General features: G+C 36.0%; 1 protein-coding gene across 1 annotated transcript in view; it reads right to left on the bottom strand.

Annotated features, from left to right (window-relative positions):
- The window catches only part of KCNH8 (potassium voltage-gated channel subfamily H member 8), a gene marked incomplete at its 5' end in the record, with an annotated part of 235,657 nt that overhangs the window by 99,035 nt on the left and 123,298 nt on the right, over window positions 1-13,324 (bottom strand). The window lies entirely within an intron of this gene.

Here is a 13,324-nt window from a genome sequence, read left to right as displayed (position 1 = left end):
TCTTGGGCAAAAATGGATGGAAACAGGAGTAGCATGACCAGGAAGTGGTAGGGCCTCTCAGGAAAAAACTCAGCACTTAGGGCCCTGATAAGCCCAGTTCTTGGTGGAGGACCCAGTTCCAACTGCTGAGGGTCCAGGAATACATTATGTATCTGTTGTCACGGGTCTGGCTCTCTCTCTCCCTAAGTCTGGTGTTGAGCCCAATCTGCCTTTCCTGGTTCTCTACCCTTTTGACCTATTTCTACTCTCTTCCTCCATAAAATGACAGCATTTCCAATATTTATAAATATTGTTAACATAAGTAACAATTTTTAACCATTATAAATCATCAACATTATGATGCACCACATAAATGTTTTTAAGGGTCTTTCAGGATATTGCAAAATTCTCTCAGCTGCAGTTATTTAGAGAGTATTTTTTATCCTTGGTCACTTTTCAGTATGTATGTGCTCAATTTTTCATTTTCATTGATCAATCCCTTAGCCCTATGCTCCTTTATCTCCCACTTTAATCTCATTTGATTATTTGCCTGTAGCTCCCACTAGACAGGCTGCTTTGTGAGAGTAGGGATTATGGTCTCTTCATACACTTGATTCCCAAGCCTGGCTCAGGGTATAGCACCTCATTCCAATGAGAATGTCCAAATTACTGAACATACACTCAATACATACACTGAGTGGCCAGATTATTATGATCTCTGAACGCATAATAATCTGGCCACTCTGTGTATATCCTATATAATAAAAGGCTAATATGCAAATTGTCCCCTCGACCAGGAGTTCGACCAGCTGGCAGGCCAGCCAACTGCCCATGTCCCTTCTCCCTGGACAGGCTGGCCGGACCCCACCCATGCACGAATTCATGCACTGGGCCTCTAATACACACACACACACTGAGTGGCCAGATTATTATGCGTTCAGAGATCATAATAATCTGGCCACTCAGTGTATTTGTTAAGTGATAAAGCATATCTTTCTAAATAGATGCTCTTGCCATGTATATAAAACAGGCTTTGGGTTTGCAGAATGTCTTGAACTGCAGTCACATCACTACTTAACCTTTTGACTTCAGGTAAGCTAGCCCAACTTTTTCAACTAAGCAGTGAAATTAAAAATACCTCTTTTGTTGTTGAGAGGACTGAAAAAGATAATTGTGTAAAACATCTGTCATGGTGACTAGGGTGTGATTACTGCTTAAAATGCTGCCTTCTTTTCACCTTTTCTGTAATCTTCTATCACTTCTCATAAATAACTATATTATTCAAAAATAAATTAGCTTTCTAACTTAGAAGATAAGTTGACAATTTTCATCATATATCATTTATATAACTAAAAATGGACATGTCAGTGAGGAAATTTAGTTGTTAGAATAAAGTGATCCATAAATGTAGACAGAGGATGAAATATATTGAATATCTCAAAGGTATCACTATCACTTAGCAAAATCATGTCTCCTGAGTGATTCCACCGAGGTGTCTAAAAATTTGAAAGGAGGATATTTTGACCCACTATTGTGACTGCAATGCCATTTGGACCCCTCCATCCCCCAATCTGGGTACCATCTTTTGTTTTATCTCATACTCTTGGCTTCTTGTTCAAAGAAATAAACATATTTAAATTATTTTGTCCAATCAATAAAACATGATTTGTAGAAATATGAGATAAATACAGTTGACAATGTTTAAAACAGAGCATGTTAAAATTGGTTAGTTCCCAAAATAACCTGATTGAAAATAAACATTCTTTAGAAACACTGAAAACAGGAAACATTGGGAAAAATTCAACACAGAAATAATGATAATACCTCAAATTTCACAAAGTAAAATTCGTTGCTGACCAAAAAATGATGGAGGACTAAATCTTGAAAAATTAGATCTTGAAACCTTAAACTGAGAAAATTGGACTTGGTAGAAATGTTGTTATAAAAGAACACATCTTTTCAGATTCGGGATTAAAAAAAAAGATTGATGAATTAAACCTTAGGTGTTACATTTATGTAGAAAAGAACTTGTCTTGATAAAAATAATTCTAGTAGAAATTTGAAAAGGCAATGCAAAATAATTGTTTTAACCTGCTGTATATGTATTTGATCCAAAAATTATTCTATATAATAAAAAGGTAACATGCAAATCGACCTAACGGCAGAACGAACCATTGCTATGACGCACTGACCACCAGGGGGCAGATGCTCAATGCAGGAGCTACCCCCTGGTGGTCAGTGTGCTCCCACAGGGGGAGCCCTGCTCAGCCAGAAGCCGGGCTGAAGGCTGCGCCAATGGCAGTGGTGGGAGCCTCTCCCGCCTCCACCGCAGCGCTAAGGATGTCCCACTGCCGGCTCCTGGACTGCAAAAGGGCGCAGGCCGGGCTGAGGGACCCCCCTGCCGCGCAACCCCCAATTCACGAATGTTGTGCACCAGGCCTCTAGTATTAGTATAATGAAGTTCTAGCAAGCACCCTCTAGCTGAGAACTCAGAAATGTTGCTATCATTCCAATGAAAATGTCCAAGTTACTGAACATACAATGGAAATTTCTTTTTTTTTAAATTGTTTGGAGTATTACAAATAGTAGTACATATGTCTTCTTTTTTTTTCCCCCATTGACCTCCCCCCGGCCTCCCCTTCCCCCCAGTACATGCCTTTACCTGCCCCGCGCCCCCAACCCAGTCTGTCAAACTACAGCGGGAAGGCAGGGGAGGTTGGGGGCGGGGGGGGCTGTAAGAGATCAACCTAAGGACTTGTACGCATGCATATAAGCATAACCAATGGAAATTTCTTTACGTTCAAAATGGTAGGATCAGAACATCTTCTACCTATCAAAAACAATTCAATATTTGGTCAAATAAAGATTTTCAATAGATTGATATTTCTGAATATAATTATTGACTCACAGAAAATTTTACTAAAATAATTCCACTCAAAGATGGAATTCTTCCCCTCTAAAGAATAAAAAGTGTTTGATTACTAATTTGAAAGAATACTAAATTCTAAAATTTGGCAGTGGCAATGAATTACTCTCTGTCTCTCTCATGTACACACTCAATCTGGCCATAACATTTGTAAATCATGACTACCATAACATGCCTTGCTTACACCATTCACCAGGTATGTGGTTGATAGAGAAATCACAGAGTTACATATGCTCAGTTGTTAACAAAATAATGCTTGGTTATTCATTAAAAAATATCTAACTCTTCAGAATCCTATTACACCATGGCATTATTTTTTGGATTTTTGAAAATATATTTGCATTGTTATGAACAAAAATTTTTTAATGTATTGTTATTGATTTCAGAGAGGAAGGGAGAGGAAGAGAGAGAAACATCAATGATGAAAATCGTTGATTGGCTGCCTTCTGTATGCATCCCACTGGGCATGTGCCATTGACAAGAATTGAATCCGAGACCCTTCAGTCCACTGGCCGGTGCTCTATCCACTGAGCCAAACTGGCTAGGGCTAAACAAACATTTTTTTATGAACCATATAAAACACTGTTATGGAGACAGGAATCATTATCCTCACTTATGATATACTCTAATATAAATCACATGCTAATCGACTCTCTTTGAAATCATTTTATAGGTTACTCTTGAGTGGGTCAGAAATAGTCACTGCTTATTCCCAAATATACCATTTCAGCCACTGAATAGCTTTGCAACCTGTATACCTAAGCCGGTACATTTTTTTAAATGAATGGAATTAGCCAGCACTAAAATACGATTTTACGGGCAGATGATAAAATTAGAAATACTGCCCTCCTTTTGTGTGTCACATTCAAAAAAGCCAACCTTGACAGAATTCCATTTTAAACTAGAAAGATTGCTAAAAATAAGCCTGTAATCCCTGACCATCAGTAACAGGTTTTCAGTAAAGACTGCAGGCAGTTTGGGCACTGGCTTCAATACTATAAATACAGACTCTTGGCAATAAAATCAGCTGCTGTAGTAAAGATTTTAATAGCCTATTGCACGCCAGTAACAACAATAATAACAGCTAAAACAACAGGAGCAGTGGCATCAGTAACAGTTGACATGTACGGAGCCTTCATATTTAATTCACATAACAACCCTATGAAGTACCTAATCCTATCTCTATTTCCCAGACAAGAAGATAGCACCTTAGAGAGGTAATTAATACACATAAACTGACAGGTGCAAAGTAGAGGAGGCAGACTTTGAAGTCTGAACCTAGAACTCACATTCTTTAGAACTGGCCTATAATATCGTATCCTGTGAGACCAAATATGGGTTCACAGGGAGCTGTCAAGCTAAAGGTTAATTTCCAATACCTTTGTAAGAGAGAATGGACATAGAGTTCAAAAGCTACATTAACTTTTATTTCTGTCTTTAATATTTCAATGGAATGAATTTTCTGGTATCCAATGCCAGTCTGTTTAATTTTGGTATAGGGAGCAGGGGCATTGACACATATACTGGGATACAAATCCACTGTTTTTAAAAAGAGGGCCTTCATAAATCATTTTTATCTGGAATGGAGTTATGGGCTCTCAGTTTCTGAGGAAATAAAATTAGGTTTTGTCTTCGTCTTTTCTGATTAGTCTCAATTGCAAAAACAAAACCAAAATGACTCTTCTGTCCATATAAAGGAGATTTATCAACAAAGAGATTTTGTCAATAGCCTCCGTGGGGTCTTAGACTATAAAACACATCCTAATTATTTCTTCTGTTCGTGGCTAGTTGAAGGAATAACAAATACAAAGCAAACACCCACATATTCACACATGACAAAAGAAAAGAGATATTGAAATTTTTTAGGCCAGATATCTAATTAGTTTAATGAAATGTTTAATTATCTTGTATTTCCTATTATGTATCTCTGAGTTATATTCATGTTTATAAAAATCTCAAATGGGGAAGTATCCTGGTGGAAATTCTTTATAAATTTGATACCCCTTTATAATTCACATAATCAGGATAATAAACAGGAAAACTTTTCATTAGTGCAAGTCTATAGTGTATGAGACCAATTTCCTACAAATAGCACGTGTACTCCTGTTCATGAGGACTAAATCATGTGGCAAATATCATGATTCTGTGTTTCTCCCCTTTGAGTTTGTAATAAAATTCCCAAAATTCTATATGAATGAGGCCATGCTTTCTCTGGCTTCTGTTGTCTTGGGGATTACGTCAGCACTTCTCAACCAGGCTTCCGACCCATTATTTTGGTTTTATCCCTCTCTTTAGTCTCTCTATCTCTGGGATGGCAAATAGGCAATCTATGTATGTGCGCTTAGTCAGGCCCAGAGGTATTTTGTTTGGTTTATACTATGCTTTTCAAGTTCTGAATTATTTGTCAATCTTTAAATGTCAGAAGTATTTACCAAAGAAATCTCAATTGACCAAAAAGTCCTGATTCCCAAATTCTCTAGAAAAAGCAGATGTCACATTTTACCAATGTTGGTGCCAGAGTCAGGTCATGGCTGGTTCCCGTAGATGGGACTTGGGTTCTCCACTTCCTTCAGAACATAACTTCACTAACCTTTACTTTAATACCTGTCCCACTTCACCCCATATGCTCTCCTCTTTCTCCTTTGGACTTTTTAGTTTGTGACCCTGGCTGTTCAAGAATTTTCTACTCTAAACAAATGCATCTCATCTACTCACTGACACTCAAGTACACTGTGAAATTTTCTACTTCCATGCATTTGTTCACACTGTACCCCTCACCTAAATGCTCTCTGATGAATCTTCCTCCAAAATAGTACTGACATTTTGAAACCCAGTTTAAATACTATCTTCACAGAGATTCAGTTCGAATCACTTCTATTTTCTAGTATTTAAAAAAAATAATTTGTGTGTCCACCTCGTGACTTTTTTTTGTTAATCCTCACCTGAGGATATTTTTTTCCATTGACTTTTAGAGAGAGTGGAAGGGAGGGAGGAAGGGGAGGGTGTGAGAGAGAGAGAGAGAAACACTGATGTGAGAGAGAAAGAGAAACATCGATGTGAGAGAGACACATTGGTTGCCTCCCACATTTGCCCTGACCAGGGCTGAGATCGAACCTGCAACCCAGGTACAATTCCTTTGACCATGAATCGAATGTGCAATCCTTCGGTGCTCAGGCCGATGCTCTAACCACCTCTAACAACACAGTACACTTCTAAAAGTCAGACTCTAATTTATAATTCTTTCTATTACTCATAACCTTGTCCTCCTTACAGGCCTCAACAAGTATTCATTTTATAGTAAATAATGGAAACTTTGTAGAGTTTAAATGAAACAATCTCAAAGACAGTTCTTTTTCTCTTCTATTTTTCTCTATATCTATAAACTCTTAGGAAAATAATCTGCAGTTCATTAAATTGTCACCTCTTTTAAAAGAGTTACTACGGTATGATTAATATAGTAACTAGAAAGAAATAATTGTATATTAAGCACATTTAGTGATGTCTTCTTAAGACAGCAGCATAATTTATTTTCCTGGTAATTGGACAATTCTGTTTGAAGAGTTAGAGATTTGAAGTCTTAAGTCTAAATGATTTTCCCTCAGAAAGATATTCCAAGTGCAAGTAAGGTCTTGAGTAATTAACCCATATTCAACTGGCCTTTTATGGGTTGAATTACAATTATTCTTATATTTCAAACAAAACACATAACAAAATCACACTGGAATTTAGGCTACGTTTTTTTGGGGGACGGGGAAGGGCATCAGAAATTTTTACTGTGGTTCTGACAAGATTTTGAACTTAGATAATGTGCAAGCTTCTCTGACATAAACACCTGGAAATATGTAAAACTGAGAAGTGGCAAGTTTGTTAGCTGAGACCATCGTGGTGGTGGTGCTGGTGGTGCTGGTGCGCTGTTGGTTGGGAGACAAGGATGGGCAGCTCATTAGAGTGATAATGTCTGTGGGCTTGTTTTCCTGCCTGTATATGTACACGAGAGAACAGTTAAATCCTACAAATACTGGAATTGACACCTGTATACAACGGGGATAGTGAAAGTGTGGTACCTGTAGGAAGAAGGGTAGAAAATAATTGCCCCAGACCTTACAAGATGACAAGGAAATTTGAGTTTGAATAAAGTAGTCTCTTGAGAGTTTTTAAATTTCAAACTTGTGCCTTGTATGCATTGGTGTCTGAAGGTACACTATTCATGAGGCACAAGAACCCTGAAGCTAATAAATGAAAAAAATTTGATCCTCAGGCAAGGGATAAGTCTACTGTACTTGACAACAGGAAAAAACCAAACAACTAAAAAATTCTGGCTATTCTCATACTTCAATCTGCACAGAATTTTTTTAAAAGGTCCATTGAAGAGGAGTTCATGACAAAAATTTAAAAAATATTACAAAATACATGAGAAAATAGCTTACCTTTTGCAAGAATTAGATGAACAGAAAATTAGTACATGATGAACTCACGTTAGTAAATAAAATGGAAATACAATAAGAGTATATTTAAAATATTTAAATTCAATTCAGAAATTTGATCTAATAGACAAAAAAATAAGGAACTGGAATTATAAAAAGGAAATTAAACACTATGGAAAATGAATAGAGATCTAAAAAAGCACCAAATAAAATTTCTATATATGTTTAAAATCCTATCTAATAAAGAGGGAATGTGCTAATTGACCCTCATGCCGTTGCAAAGATGGAAGTGCCCACAGCCAATAAGGAGGGAATATGCTAATTGACTGCCCTGCCCTCAAAGATGACGGCACCCACAGCCAATAAGAAGGGAATATGCTAATTGACTGCTTCACCCTCAAAGATGGTAGCGCCCACAGCCACAAGATGGCGGTGCCCTGTCCCCTCAGCCCTGCTGGGGCAGCAGGTGTGGCAAGGCTCTGCATGCCTGCCTCCCAAGTCCCCCAGTCCCTTCAGCACCCCCAGCCACCCAGGGTGGGCCTGAGGTGCAGGCAAGCCTCGGATGGTGGCTGCCCAGCCACCCAGGGCCAGCCTGAGGTGCAGGGAAGCCTCGGATGGAGGCCGCCCATCCACCCAGGGCCGCCTGAGGCTTAGGTAACCAGGGCCAGCTGAGGCTTGCACTGCCAGCAGTGGCAGCAGCAGAGGTGTGATGGGGCATCGCCTTCCTCTGATCGCCAGGTTGCCTCCCACTCCTGAGGGCTCCCGGACTGTGAGAGGGGGCAGGCCAGGCTGAGGGACTCCCCCTCCAGTTCATGAATTTTCATGCACCAGGCCTCTAATAGTTAATAAAGATCTATAATATGTGTATAATTAACTTCAGCAGTTTGATCTAATGGACATATGTAAAACCTTGAACTAAAGATAATATGCAAGAAATTATTCTGTTCAAACTTACAAAGAATGTATTCCAAATTGATCCTTAACAAGCACAAAAGAATCAATATTATATAGACTAAATTCTGTGACAAGCAAGAATATAATTAGAAATCAATAATGAAGAGTTAACTTTAAAAGCCCCATATAATCTGAATAACAATTTTTAAAGACTTCAACATTTAAAAATATACAACATTAAATAGATTATTTATGAACAAAGAGAATTGCAAATTAATGAGCTAAGTGTCTAATTTACCAAAAAGGAAACTAGAGTGGCCCCAAAACGGTGAAAGTATGTTCTATCTTACTTAGGAAAGTGGAAATGAAAATAAAAATTAGACACTATTTCATACCCTCCACTCTCCTCCCCACACCCAATTTTCACAAGTTTTAAGACACCAGTAACGATTGCTGGTGAAAATCTGGAGCAAGAATGCATATAATACTGCCAAATAATAAATTACTACAGCTGCAGATACACATGCCCTTTGAGCAAGTGTACTTCTGTGTATCTTATCCAGAGAAACTCTTGCATATGTGCACAACAAAACTTGTATTTGATTATTGATTGCTTACCAATTGAAATAGTGAGAGGTGCAAAACAGCTCAGTAGGGGAATAGATAAATAAACCTAAAGGATGAGCAAACTGGCTTATTGTAAAATAGAATTCTATTAAATAGTTAAATATATAGGATTTACATCTATTATTATAGTCTTTTTTTTTTTTTAAAGCTCTGTGGAATGTAAAAAGTTAAAAGAAAGCAAGAAATCCCAGCTCTGGTATAAACTATTTGTGTGATCTAGGACAAGTTATTTAATCATATGCCTCAGTTTTCTGAGTATTGGGCTAATCGTTTTGGGCTCATAGAATTATAGCAGGATTAAATGAATTAATTCATGTAATGTACCTAGAACAGGGTCTGGTACTAAGAAAAAGCCCTGTGCATGCCTACTATTATTATCATCAGTATTATTACTACTACTACTCCAATTTGTAATGATTTATGTCAATGGTCGGCAAACTGCGGCTCGCGAGCCACATGCAGCTCACGAGCCGCGGTTTGCTGCTCTGTTGACTAATGAGTTTGCCGACCACTGATTTATGTGGAAGTTTAAAGGGACACAATAATAGCAAGTTGTTTTACTAATACATTTATGTAGTAAAAGCATCTAAGAATAGTAAGGAGGAAGGTGCAAGTGGGAATTATATTTTAGTGGGACTTTGACTTTATCTGTAATATTGCATTGACTTGAAAATAGAAATTAAGCAAATATAGCAAAATGTTTAAAAAGATATAATTTCCCGAGGGTGACTATTATATTCATTCCAAACATTTTTATATATTAAAATATTTACTAATTTATAAAACAAGTCTCCAGGGAATAAACTTTCCAAACTTAGTTCCCTTTTTGTAAAATGGGGTTGAAAGTATCTGCCTCAATTTTGCAATGAAGATCAGCTGAACCTTAGCTAGTTTGGCTCAGTGGATAGAGCGTTGGCATGCGAACTGAAGGGTCCTGGGTTTGATTCTGATCAAGGGCACATGGCCGGGTTGCGGGCTCGATCCCCAGTGTGTGGCGTGCAGGAGGCAGTCAATCAATGTTTCTATCTTTCCCTCTCCCTTCCTCTCTGAAATAAATAAAAAACATATTAAAAAAAAAGATCAGCTGAGATAAGGCACACAAATATATTAAGTGTTGCACCATCCATGTAGTTAAGCTAAATATTTATTTGATATAAATTATTTTTAAAAATGTAAAGAAAAAATAACTTTACAAATAATTCCACTTCTCATTGAATTTATTTCCACTCTCTCTGTGTATTTTCCTTTTTGTCCTAAATAGGAATCAAGTAATATATGGAAGTCTGCATCTTCAGTTCTTCACTTGAAATAGCCTGAACTTTCTCCCATGTCAATAAATAGTCATGATGCTTAATGATCTATTATTTCTTACATTTGTGGTTTTTGGCGAACCCTGTTCCTGTCCTTTTCTCTGTGCTTCATAGTTGGTGTGATTTATAAGGTATATGTGCTACTTTAACTACTATTTGATGGTGTCATTTAAATTTTAAAAAGCCATTTAAGTTATAGTTTTCTAGTTATTAGTCAATATTGATATTTTCCACTTCCATTTTATTCATTAAAATTTTTTTAAACAACCTTGAAAAAATCTTTAACGATGTACAGAACTAAAATCCAAGAAAATTTTTAAAAATTACAACTATTTCACCCTTTTGTCTTTTTTTTATAACTTTATTTTTATTGTTGATACTATACAGATACCCCCATTTCTGCCCCCCCCTTTGCCCATCTCCAGTCAGCCCCTGCCTTCTCTGGCCATCACCATATTGTTGTCTGTGTCCATGGGTTATACATATATACCTCATTTCCCTACCTTCATCTCCAAGGTGGGAAATTTTGTACAATTTAAAGACTGATATTCTTGGTTGGAATAAAAAAGCTAATGAGCCTGGGGGGACTACCATTCTGTTTTAAAGCAATGTCTAGGCAGTAGAGAAAAAATGGTTCCATTTTCTCAGATACCTAATCTCTCTGAATCAAAGGACACAGTGTGAGTATGGGATAAAAGGCTTCCATTAGAGTGGTTCTCTTAAAAAACCCAAGTTGCCTGTTAATTATATTTAAAAATCCAATTCTATTTACCTGTCTTTTAGTGCTTTCATTTCTTGTAATGATAAATAAATGGCTGATCCTAATTTTCAGTGAAGGTTAAGATGTAACATTATGTCTTTATCCTGCCCTTCATATGAAAGTTATTGGGTAGATGGAAGAGGCTTCATTAAGGGTTGTTATTAAAAACATTTTTATCTGGATCTAATATTCTTAAATTTAGTGTGGGAGGGAAATAGGTAAAGAAAGGTAACTAACTTAAAAATACTGACATTCTGATTGTTTTCCCTGAAACTCACATTTTATTTTCAATTATTTCTTTAAAATGTTTACTCATCGGCATGGGGAATTAAAAGCTTTATGTTTGGGTTTGTGGAAAGAAATATATAAACTAAAAAGTAATTTTTAAAAAGACATATCAGGTCAACTCTACTCACTCTTTAAAACAGGGGCCAGAAGCCACAAAAACCAGTTTGCTTATTTTTGGAAGTAGAACTGTGCATTTTTATACAGAAGTTCCTTAGAGTAAAAGAACTCTCTTCAGAAATAGCTATGTTCAGAAATACCTTAGAATAAAATAAAAAGTCTTTGTTTCCCCCTTATTCATATAAAAATAACTGAATCAGAAATAAAATTTTGAACATTTTAATCACATTTTTCTACCTCCCATCTAAAGAGTGGTATTACTTTTTCTCAATTTAAGAAACCATTACATTTCTTAAAAGTTACATTTGAAGTGAATTTATTTATTGGGCTTGTTTGCATCATAAAATTGGAAGTGTAATGGCTGTGGCTAAAATCCTCCAATGGTTAAGAATTTTAGGATGAAGTGGATTAAACAAAAGGGATTTCATGGGATGTATATTATTAAAACATGTTCTACTTTTGAGTTAGGGCAGCTCTGACCCAGTTTTAACTTATTATGAAAGATATGTCAACAGACTCAAGTATTATTTCTTCAGCATACCTATGCTTCAGGAATAAGTCAGTTTTCTTAAAGGAATTGTTAGCTAAATCCTCTCCAAGTTGAAAACAATCTTAGAGACATCTTAGCGCTAAGATGTTTTCCTTTGTTTTGCTTACAAGGAGTCCAGGAAAGAACATCATGGAATACACAATTCGTAAGTTTATGCAAATTATTTGTATGTGGGTATATGGATTTATCATGAGAGATCTACAGCTCCCATTCATTTTCCAAAAGGGCTGTGACTCAAGAATGATTGAGACTCGCTAAGAATCAGTCAAGTATCTCATTTCAAAGAGATAATTGGGACAGATATGGCTTGATAAAATTTCCTAGGCAATACAGCTAATTAGTAGCAGGACTGTGGTTAGAATAGAGGATCCTAACTTTCTAGCTAAGAATTTCTCTATTACACCATGTTCTTTTATGAAAAATATTTTTGAGGGCTACGATTTAAAGTTTGGTTTGACTCTGTGGAGTACCAAGAATAAAAAATAATGTCTGTTAGTGATTTATAAAATATATTTTCAGTAAAATCTTTTAATGAAGTTAGAGTAATATTTAATAAAATAATTTTCTCAAACCAGTAGCCAAAAAAAATAGCATAGACTTAGATAAGTCAGGGAGAAATTTATTAGAACTTTAGATTATATGATTATCTTCTTAAAAACTCAAATTAATTAAAATTTATTAGACACATTTGAGATTTCTATAAAATATTATTTTCAAGTCACCAGATTTTCTTATACCAATAACTGGAACAAAGTTAATGAAAAATGGATAGAAATCCATAAGCACAAAAATGTATAGTACTTAGAAATAAACTTAATAAGAAATATGTGCAACCCATGTGAAGAAAATGATATAATTAATCTTAATTATATTTTTTAAAATTTAAATATGGAGATCAAATATTATAACTTTGGATGATAAAAATATCTTTGTGTTATAAAAGCATTAATTTCCCAAAGTTAATTTCTGAAATGAACTGCAATTAAAAAGCCATTTAGATTTGGGGAAGGGGTGTAGTTTTTCTTATATTGATCTGAGTAAATGGCTAGAATGGCCTGCTCTGCTTTCTGTACCAAAATCGAAACAGTACAATAATTAAAATTCTGCAACATAGGCATAAAATTAGACTGTCAGTGAAGAGAAGTGAAACCTAGTAACAGTCATCAGTATGCATAATAATTATGATTAAAATGCCATATTTAATTAGTGGTAATAAATGGAATACATGATAAATGATACTGGAAAACAAGGCATTTAAAACATGAATACCTACCTACCTACCTACCTACTTATCTACATACTTATATACATACATGTGTAAGGTTAGCTCCTCCCTCTGATCACCAAAAGTGAACCTCTTTTCTTTTGGATGCTCACAGCACCTTTTGGGCCACCCTAAAATTAGTGCTTTCTGTGTGAGATATGTCTCCAACTTTGAACTCATTTAAG

The sequence above is a fragment of the Plecotus auritus genome (assembly GCF_963455305.1).
Source record: "Plecotus auritus genome assembly, chromosome: 6".
Lineage (NCBI taxonomy): Eukaryota > Metazoa > Chordata > Mammalia > Chiroptera > Vespertilionidae > Plecotus > Plecotus auritus.
Note: the sequence above shows the minus strand (reverse complement) of the source record. Positions and strands in the feature narration are given on the sequence as shown.